Source organism: Plecotus auritus, assembly GCF_963455305.1.
Source record: "Plecotus auritus genome assembly, chromosome: 5".
NCBI classification, from domain to species: domain Eukaryota; kingdom Metazoa; phylum Chordata; class Mammalia; order Chiroptera; family Vespertilionidae; genus Plecotus; species Plecotus auritus.
Genome location: NC_137776.1, coordinates 163,006,033 through 163,016,251, shown reverse-complemented (window position 1 = coordinate 163,016,251; position 10,219 = coordinate 163,006,033). Strand labels below are relative to the sequence as shown.

The 10,219-nt window shown below is 39.0% G+C and overlaps 1 long non-coding RNA gene across 2 annotated transcripts in view; it reads left to right on the top strand.

Moving 5' to 3' along the window:
- LOC308248025 overlaps nucleotides 1-10,219 on the top strand; it is a 28,506-nt gene that overhangs the window by 2,454 nt on the left and 15,833 nt on the right. The window contains exons 2-3 of one of the 2 annotated variants that reach the window (XR_013960592.1): nucleotides 1,074-1,250; nucleotides 3,079-3,199. This is a non-coding gene — a long non-coding RNA (uncharacterized lncRNA). Of the gene's footprint in view, nucleotides 1-1,073; nucleotides 1,251-3,074; nucleotides 3,200-10,219 lie in introns of both variants that reach the window. The other variant, XR_013960593.1, reaches the window with a different exon arrangement.

The window sequence follows — 10,219 nt, the reverse complement described above, 5'->3', positions numbered from 1 at the left end:
TTTTATGTGACTTGTTTCTCTCTCTCCCTTTGGAGCCTGTTATGTTTTTCTCTTTGTCCCTGTGTTCTGAAATTTCACAATAATGTTCATTGGAATAATTTTTTTTTTTCATCCATTGCTCCTCATTCAGTGTACCCTCTTAATTTGGACACTTTTCAATCCTGAGAATTTTATTGTGTTTCCTGGATTTTTTTTTTTTGTCAACATGTTATTGTGCTTCCACTATTTTACACCTCTACTTTTTGGGTCTAGGTTTTTTGGTGTAAAGTACAATTTTACCTTCTCACTCATCTATTGAATTTTAAAATTCAGCTTTCACAATATTTATTCCCAAAATCTCCTTTTTTATCCCTTCTCCAGAATATTTATTTCTCACTCTCTTTTTAGAAATAATATCCTCTTTTGTTTCGTGGATTCAGTATTTCTATCTATGAGGACATTAATTATGGTGTTTACTTTTTAATAATTATATTAGGTCTTCTTCCTGCATTATTTGTTTCTTTTATGTTTTATTATGTTTTCTATCATTTGATCTGTTTTCTGCTTAGATGCTAGTGTTTTTCCGAAAATATTTTTGTTGTGATCCTTGGCTGTCAGCTCATATTTTGAAGTAGGCAAAATTTGGAAAACTCTTTTAGTATGGGTGGGGCCTGACAAATAGTGGGCTTCACTGCGGAGTTGTCTGACTGGGCTATTTAATTGAGGGAAAATATCCCTGTCTGTTATCATCTGTAAGTCATTTCTCTTAGTCTAGTCAGTTACCCCTGTGAGGAAACTTCCACGGTCCCATCTGTGTGTTATAAGCCTTATTGCCAATTTCCTGTAACTGAGGAGGGAAGGAGGCTGGATATCTCAGTGTTTTGTAGGTAGCCATTCGCTTAATTTTTATGTTCTGGACTGGTTCTGATCCCTTCAGCTGTGTCTGGTATTCATGAACGCGATTCAACTTTTAAAGAATATTCAACAGGATAGGCTCAACTGCTGTAATAAATAGATGCCAAGATGTATAATGTCTCAAACACAATAGGATTTTATTTCTTTAAGAATCTAAGATGCGTTTTCCTCATTGGCAGGCAGTTCTTTCCCACGTGGTAAATTAAGGACCCAGGTTTCTCCTATCCTGTGGCTTTGCCAGTGTGAGCTCCATCATCAACAGTGTCCAGCCAGCAAAACGGCTGAATTTTCAAGATGAAAATATTTAACAGACAGTGAAGATTAAATTTCGTAACTGCAACTTAGGAAAAATGTTGGTAAGTGCTGCTAGGTGCCTAAGACAATCTCATATTCACTTTCTCACAGGTTTTAATTATCTTACAAACTAAACTCTGAGAGTTAAGCTTTGTCTCCAAGTCAGAGAGGTGAAGTTCTGAGAGAGAATTTTTTCAAGTTCACTGTTGCTAGATGGTACATTGGGGTTTGTGGTGGAAAATTGCCTCTAAACAGCATTTAAAAAGGAATGTTTTTCTGTGGCAAAATAAATAAGTAAAATAAAAAAATTTAAAATCCCTAAACTGCCTGGAAGACACCTAGAGGAAGCATTTTGAAAATTATTGTGTATATCCTAAATTTCTGACAACTGGTCCAAAGGACAGGTAGTCCAAAGCTAGATTGCGTGGACTGAGGTTGCCTATCTAAGGAGGTAAGTAACAAGAAACATGTATCATGGGTGAAAAAATACAAATAATATATCTGTACACTTTTAAGAAAAAGAATAAAGTGAATGCTTGTGCCCCTGCCACCAAGCTTAAGAAAAATATTGTCAGTAACTTAGAAATCCAATACATGTTTCTTTCTGGTCACATTCTCCTCCCTACAATACCCTTCCTAATCTCTCTCAAGTAATCATGGCTCCAAATTTTATGTTAATAATTTCATTAATTTTTTAAAAAATTCCACTATATTTGTATATAACTATAAATAATATATTGTTTTGGTTTGCCTATTTTAGAACTTTCTATAAATGGAATCAGACTATTATTCTGTCACTTGATTTTTAGCTTTGACATAAGGTTTTTTAAAGTCACTTATTTTTTTAAATAGATCTTTATTGTTCAGATTATTACAGTTGTTCCTCTTTTTTCCCCCCATAGCTCCCCTCCACCTGGTTTCCACCCCACCCCATGGCCTTACCGCCCCCCCGCCATTGTCCTCGTCCATAGGTGTAAAATTTGAAAGTCACTTATTTTGATGCAGTCACAGAAATTAAAACATTTCTCTGCTGTATGCAATTTCATTGTATGTATATATCTTTATTTGTCCATTTGACTACTATCGACAAAGATATTTTGAATTTTTAAATAGATATTTATTGTTTCCATTAACCTTTTTTGTATGCCATAAACCCTTTTGAAATTTTGTGAGTCTATGGAACCCTAATAGTTTTATATAGTTAACAAATACATAGGGTTACAAAGAATACAGATTATATTGACCTAGAATCATCAAAATATACAACTAAATGATTCTTTACAAAGAAAAATAGACATGCTTCTTTATTAAGGTACTAAAAAACAAGATCTATCGTTACACTTAACAGCTATAATAATTTTAGATATTTGCAACAACACTAAATGGAATTTGACAATATCTATGTAATTTACTGGCCACAAAGTCACAGGTCCTATTAATAATATTGTGATTTATTGCTTATATTTCATATTCAAAGGAAATGCTTATTTTCAGTTAGAAGTTGGTGACAATAAAGATGCAACTTTTTTCCATCCAAGTTTCCAGACACTCTGAATTCTATCCTTGGGGATCTGTGTACTGGAGGTTACCAAACACTGTTCTAGCATATATACCCAGGAGTGGACTTGCTGCGTCATAAATATGTACATATTTATCTTCACTAAATAGTGCCAAATTGTCTTATATATACTTATACCCTTAATTACAGTGGGTGAGGTTTTTCTGACAAATTTATTATTATTGTCCATTTGGTTTGATGAATGTAAAGATGCCTTTTTATACCTCACATAACACATCGGTGTCAGTTAAAGGGTGGAAGAAATTATGTGATGTGGGCAAAGGCAACACTCATCTTAATGGTGTTCCTCTTTGGTTTTGTTCGTAAGTCAGGCTCGTGCAAATCTGCAGAAGAAAGCAGGGGAGGTGGATCCAGTGCTAGCCCAACTGAGTAGGAGGCCAGTTGCTCTGCGTGTAAACTCCAGAAGCTTGTATTTTGGTGATACATCCCTGGGTAAGTGCTTTCTTACTGCTATATTCTGAGGCCACTAGATGGTGGTATAGATTAGTTTTTCCTTAATTAGGTTTGAAATTGTGCAGAGGTCCATTTTTGTTGTTTTTGAGTTCCTGTAACTGAACCTTTAGTTATTTAGAGTGGAGTTAGCTTACAGTTCCTTTTGTGCATATTGGAAACATTTGAGTAAAGGCGAATTATTGTAATGTTTATGGATTTGTTTCTTTTTGCTACTAATAAAATAATTTTAAAATATTTTTATTGATTTCAGAGAGGAAGCGAGAGGGAGAGAGATAGAAACATCAATGATGAGGGAGAATCATTCATTGGCTGCCTCCTGCACACCCCATTGGGGATCGAGCCCACAACCCAGGCATATGCCCTGACCGGGAATCAAACCGTGACCTCCTGGTTCATAGGTCGATGCTCAAACACTGAGTCACACCAGCTGGGTTTTAATAAAGTAATTGGTAATAAAAAATAATTGTTTTCAATCAATAATCCTAAAACAGTTTCATTCTCATAGAGATGAGTATTTGTGGAAGTTCCTGTTGTGTAATGAATATTGAATTAAATGCTGTGGGGAAGGAAAAAAGACTGGAGGCTTCTTGAGCTTGTCATCATGTTGTAATATTTCTGTATCAGCCTCTTTGCTGCAAGCCTTACTAGAATAAATAGCAGGGAAGGTTTGTGAGGAGCTCAATATTAAGTATAGCAGAATTTATTTAACGCTTCTATCAACAAATCAAATTGTTTTTATTATTAAAACTCGCGAACATATGAGTTTAATGTGTGCTCATGATATCTCCTTTTAGTTATCCTATAGTAACCGGTTTTTCTTATGTTTTGCATTTGAAAATAAATTTAGAGCTAGTGATATTTTAAAACTTCTCATGAATAAATGGAATCATTTCCCCAAATAGGCTTTGTAAGTCTATTGTTTTGAATAATTCTTATTCCTTGCAATTGGAGTTCGGGAGAAGTATTTCTGGGCCTGTGCTACCTGTTTTATATTTGTGTTACTAAATATCTGGTTTCTTTTGTAGGTATAGGTTTAGACATTATTTAGCTTTAAGCACTGGTACACTTAGTTTGTAACTTTTTTTCCATGAGTTCCTCTGTGAAGTGAACACTATTATCCAGTGCTCTCTTCACCTGCACATGTTGTCCCAGATACCCAGCAGCTGACCTATCAATTCACTTTTTCATTTGTTTAGGTTTCCTTGGCCATCATTGATTCCTTTTGCAGCATCTTTATACTTTGTTGCTTCATTTATCCTCAATATTGTATTGAGGACCAGAGCATTAATGTAAGGGGCTTGTAGGCTGTGTCCAAACACAGTGGGTCTCTTTTGCCTGTCGTTAGGTCCTTCAGGATATCGCCTAGGATTTTCCCCAACACACTTTATGATTTAAGTTCAAATGTCCCTCTATGTCTTATGAAGGCTGACAGACACATAGTTTATGGAAATCAGCACTACTCAGATTAAAATTCCATCTGAAAAACATTCTAAGTTTATGTCTCAAGATAGCTTAATAGTACTCTGAAAAATAGGCTTCATACTCGAGCTGGTTTTCTTATATAAAGACACTGGACATTAAAAATTATAAATCCCAATTTTCCAACTCCCCTGGAGCCATCTGATGCTCCCATTCAGCCCAAAATAAAAATTGAAAATAATGAAAAGTCATAACGTTACAGGCTGTCTCTTTTACAGTAAAAATCCCATTTCGTAGTATTTTTTATTGAATATTCATTGGTCCTGAGCCTGTAAGTTTTTTCGAAGAGGAATGTTGATAGATTCATGTTACTAGAGTATTTTTTATGATTACTTCCTTAATGAGAGTTAGGCCCTTATTTGCTATGTTGAGTTTTTCTTCAATCCTACGTAGCTGTACTCTCATTTAAAGAGGTTTTTAGTAAATATTTACTTAAAATTCTCAAATCATAAATCCCGTTCCTATTGCTCTTTCTCTCAGAACGTGAATGATGCCTGTTTCACAGACAAAATAACCGCAGATTCTAATATGTCTGATATAATGTAGGAGAAGTGATGGATATGTCTTTTACTTAGTCCTTTCTTATTCTCTTTCATTCACTTTATGAAGTTGATATTTCCATTTTACAGATTAAAACAAAAACAAAAAAGAAGCTCACAGAAGCTAAGTGACTGCTACAGGGTAACAGAATGAATAGTTAGAGTTTGCATATTTATTTTAATTGTTCTCCTGTAATCCAGGATGACTCGTACTGATCTCCCACAGTGACTATGCTGTATTGTTTCTTTTTGTAATTTTATTTATTTATTTAAAAAATATTTTTTTGGAAATTTTATTGTTCAGATTATTACAGATGTTCCTCTTTTTCCCCTCCATAGCTCCCCTCCACCCAATTCCTCCCCGCCCCGCCCATGCCCTTAACCCCCGCCACTGTCCTCATCCATAGGTGTAAGATTTATGTCCAATCTCTTCCCTCACCCCTCACACCCCTTTCTCCCCTGAAAATTGCGAGTCCACTCCCTTTCTATGCCCCTGATTCTATTATATTCACCAGTTTATTCTGTTCATCAGATTTTTTATTCACTTGATTTTTAGATTCACTTGTTGATAGATATGTATTTGTTGTCACTTTGTTGTTCATAATTTTTAACTTTACCTTTTTTTTCTTCTTCCTCTTCTTAAAGAATACCCTTCAGCATTTCATATAATACTGGTTTGGTGGTGATGAACTCCTTTAGCTTTTTCTTGTCTGTGAAGCTCTTTATCTGACCTTCAATTCTAAATGATAGCTTTGCTGGGTAGGGTAATCTTGGTTGCAGGTTCTTGCTGTTCATCACTTTGAATATTTCTTGCCACTTCCTTCTGGCCTGCATAGTTTCTGTTGAGAAATCAGCTGACAGTCATATGGGTACTCCCTTGTAGGTAACTGTTTTTCTCTTGCTGCTTTCAAGATTCTCTCTTTGTCTTTTGCCCTTGGCATTTTAATTATGATGTGTCTTGGTGTGGTCCTCTTTGGATTCCTCTTGTTTGGGGTTCTCTGCACTTCCTGGACTTGTAAGTCTATTTCTTTCACCAGGTAGGGAAAGTTTTCTGTCATTATTTCTTCTAATAGGTTTTCAATATTTTGCTCTCTCTCTTCTTCTGGCACCCCATAATTCGGATGTTGGTACTCTTGAAGTTGTCCCAGAGGCTCCTTACACTATCTTCATATTTTTGGATTCTTTTTTCTTTTTGCTTTTCCGGCTGAGTGTGTTTTGCTTCCTCATATTTCAAATCTTTGGTTTGATTCTTGGGGTCCTCTAGTCTACTGTTGAATTTCTGTATATTATTCTTTATTTCAGTTAGTATATGCTTAATTTCTGACTGGTCCTTTTCCATTTTTTTGGCATTCTCATTAAGATCCTTGAAGGTCTCACTAAGTTTCTCGGAGGTTTCTAGAAGATTCTTGAGTAACCTTATAACTGTGGTTTTGAACTACTATCCAGTAGTTTGCTTTCCTCCATTTCTTTCATTCGTGACATGTTTCTTTGTCTCCGCATTTTGATTGATTCCCTTTGTTGATGGAGTGGCTTTGTGTGGTAGGTGACCTATAGGGCCCAGTGGCTCAGCCTCCCCAATCACCTGAGGTGGACACTCTTGGTGCACCCCTTTGTGGGCTGTGTGCACAGCCTTGTTGTAGTTAAGCCTTGATTGTTGTTGGTGTCCCTGGGAGGAATTGACCTCCAGGCCAATTGGCTGTGAGGACCCGCTGTGTCTATAATGGAAGAACTGCTGTGCTGGAGACACTCTTATGGGGCAGGACTTGCTTCATTGGGGCTTTGGTGCTCACTGAGTCTGCCTCTTGAATGTGTCACTTATGGATGTGAGGAATTGAAATCTGGTATCATCTCTTGCTGACCACTAGGTACACTGGCTCCTGGATCTCCAAGGAAGTGCAAGTCAGCTACTGCCTGAGGCCACCCAGCAGGAGCTACAGGGAGATCTGCAGATTTCTTCTCTTTGTTAGGGGTTTGGAAGTTTTGGAGCTGTCTGACCCAGCTGCAGTTTGTTAGGTTAAGCTGCGAAAGAGCAGGCCATTCATATGCAAAAGGCGCTGCACACAGTTTGGGTAGGTTTGTAAATTGGGTGGGGCTGGGTCTCAGGGAATCACCAGGGTGTAGTAAACAGCGATGGCTGCCAGTCAGCTGTCTCTGTGTCTCTGTGTCCCGTGCCCCAGCGCAGTAAACAATGATTCCTGCAAGCACCTCTGCAAGAAAGCCACCCTCACTTTCCGACCTGACCAGCTTCTCCTCGTAGAAGTCTGGGTCCCCAGAGTCTCACCAGAAACTGGAGTTCAGAGTAGTTGGGAGCTTGTATCTCCTTCCCGATTGAAAAAAACAGCACACCCAGTCGCCAGCCTGATCCGCACGCCTCCTTACCTCTGCTTTTCTGCGCCTCTGCACGTCCTACCCGGTCTCAATGCACTTTTTTCTTTCCTTCTAGTTGTAGAACTTCTACTCAGCCAGCTTTCCTGTGGTTCTGGGTGATAGTCGTTTTGTGTTTTAGTTGTAGTTTTGGTGTGGTTGTGAGAAGCAGCACGTACAGGTGTATACCTTATGCCGCCATCTTGGTTTCTTGTATTGTTTCTTTTAAAGTTGCTAAGAGAGTAAATCTTTTTTAAAAAAATACAGTTTTATTGATTTCAGAGAGGAAGGAAGAGGGAGAGAGAGAGAGATAGAAACATCAGTGATGAGAGAGAATCATTGATTGGCTGCCTCCTGCATGCCACCCCCCCCCCCCCCCCCCGCCACTGGGGATCTAATCCGTAACCTGGCATATGCCCTGACTGGGAATCAAGCCAAGAACTCCTGGTTCATAGGTTGACGTTCAACGATTTAGCCACACCAGCTGGGCTAATTTTTTATTTTAATCAGTGTCAAGTTATAAGCCCAACAAGTTAAGTTATTACATGTATGTATAACTGGGTTTGTTGGACTCTGCCTGATCTATTACAAACTTTTAAAACTCCCTGAATTTCTTTCTTGTAGCTCTAAGAGTAGAAGCTGCAGTCTGTTTTGGGGGTAAATTCACTCTTTACTTGGGGAAGGACTATGTTGAGGAGTGCTTTGAGTCAGGTATATGTTCTTTTTTACTGGGAGAAGTGCTGATTTTTATGGAAGAAGTAAATGAATAGACACTATCAATCTTGTAGCAGAACAGGAGCTAAAGAGGAAAATGGACTTAAGGGGGACCCTGTGTATGGGGATGGCTAAAAGATATCAAGAACAGTAATATTTAATATTGGTTTATTTTTCTTACTGATAATAATTTCTCTATCTTATTTTCACAAGCCTAACTAAAGTTATTACACAGAGTGGCATTTTGAATGTGGATATGTAGGAGACTTAATGTGGATAAAAGGTACTGTTTGTGGATAAAAGGTACTGTTGAGAGCTTATGCCACACAGAGTATACAACATTACCAGAGAGGGAAAATTCAGAACAGTAGTGTGGCGTAAAAAAATATACCCATGCACACCAAAAACTAGGAAAATGTTAACACTCTTCAGAAGTTATTAGGGAGATGGCTGGAATACCTGCAGTTTAGAAATTAGATTATTTAGTTCTTAAAGGAAGGCTAGAGAACTTGAGACCACCTAGGTAATAAATCCTCATGTTTTTAGTTTTTGCCTCAAATGTGAGAGGGGTGCAGGGCACAAAGGAATACTTTAGTTAGGGCCATATGATTGAGTATAAGTGATGAAAATTCATCTCAAAACTAGTGTTTTATTGACTCATCTACCTAATCTACCTAATAAAAGAGTAACATGCTAATTGACCAATGCCCACCAGCCAATCAGGAGTGAGTATGCAAATTAACCCAACAAAGATGGTGGTTAATTTGCATATGCAGGTGCCGAGGTTGGGGGCAGGAAGCTTGCATCATTGCCATGGCGACGACACAGGCGTTTTGGACTGCCCTAGCCACTCAGAACCTCTGGGCAGCGTGGGAAGGCTGGAAGGTGGCTCCAGGGCCAGAGCAGAAAGGCAGTGCCAGCAGCCAGGGAAAGGAAGGCCCATTCTTGCACAAATCTTCGTGCATTGGGCTTCTAGTCTATACTAATAAAATGGTAATATGCTAATTAGACTGGATCAACCGGACATCCAACCTCCTTCTGGACAAAGCCACTGTGGCAGGGGTTGAGGCAGAGGTGGTTAGGGGTGATCAGGACGTCAGGAGAACAAGCAGTTAGGGGCGATCAGGCCATCAGGGGAGCAAGCAGTTAGGGGCGATCAAGCCGATGGGGGAACAAGCAGTTAGGGGGCAATCAGGCCGGCAGAGGAGAGCAGTTAGGGAGCAATCAGGTCAGCAGGGGAGGGCAGTTGGGGGCAATCAGGCTGGCAGGCAGAGGTGGTTAGGGGCAGTCAGACAGGCAGGCAGGCAAGTGGTTAGGAGCCAGCAGTCCCGGATTGTGAGAGGGATGTCCGACTGCCAGTTGGACATCCCCCGAGGGGTCCCGGAATGGAGTGGGTGCAGGTCTGGCTGAGGAACCACTCCCCACCCCCCCATGCATGAATTTTGTGCACTGGGCCTTTAGTGTAACTAAAAAGAATAATTGTGACTCTGACTTTAGACACAGCTGGATCAAGGAGTTAAAATAACAGGCTCAGACACACCCTCCCTCCATCATTCAGTACTCGTTTGCCTCTCGGGTTCTCCGCACAGGTTGGTAAAGATTGACTCCACATTTACTGTGGACAAGTTTAGGAACCATAGTAGAAAGAATGCTTCTCATCTCTTTCTGAGAGACAACATTCTTGGGTTGAGTTTAATTAGCCTGGCAGGACTCACTTGCTATGCTAAATGAATCACTGTGACCAGAGGGATTTGCTTCTTTAATTGCTTAAGCTTTTGTTCCATGCTTTTCACTATTTCCAGAGTGTAGGGTCATCCCCATACCACATGTACCTAATGGAACTGTTTGTCAAAAGGAAAAAAAATGCAATCTTACCACAAGAGGGGATGCTGGAAAATAAAAC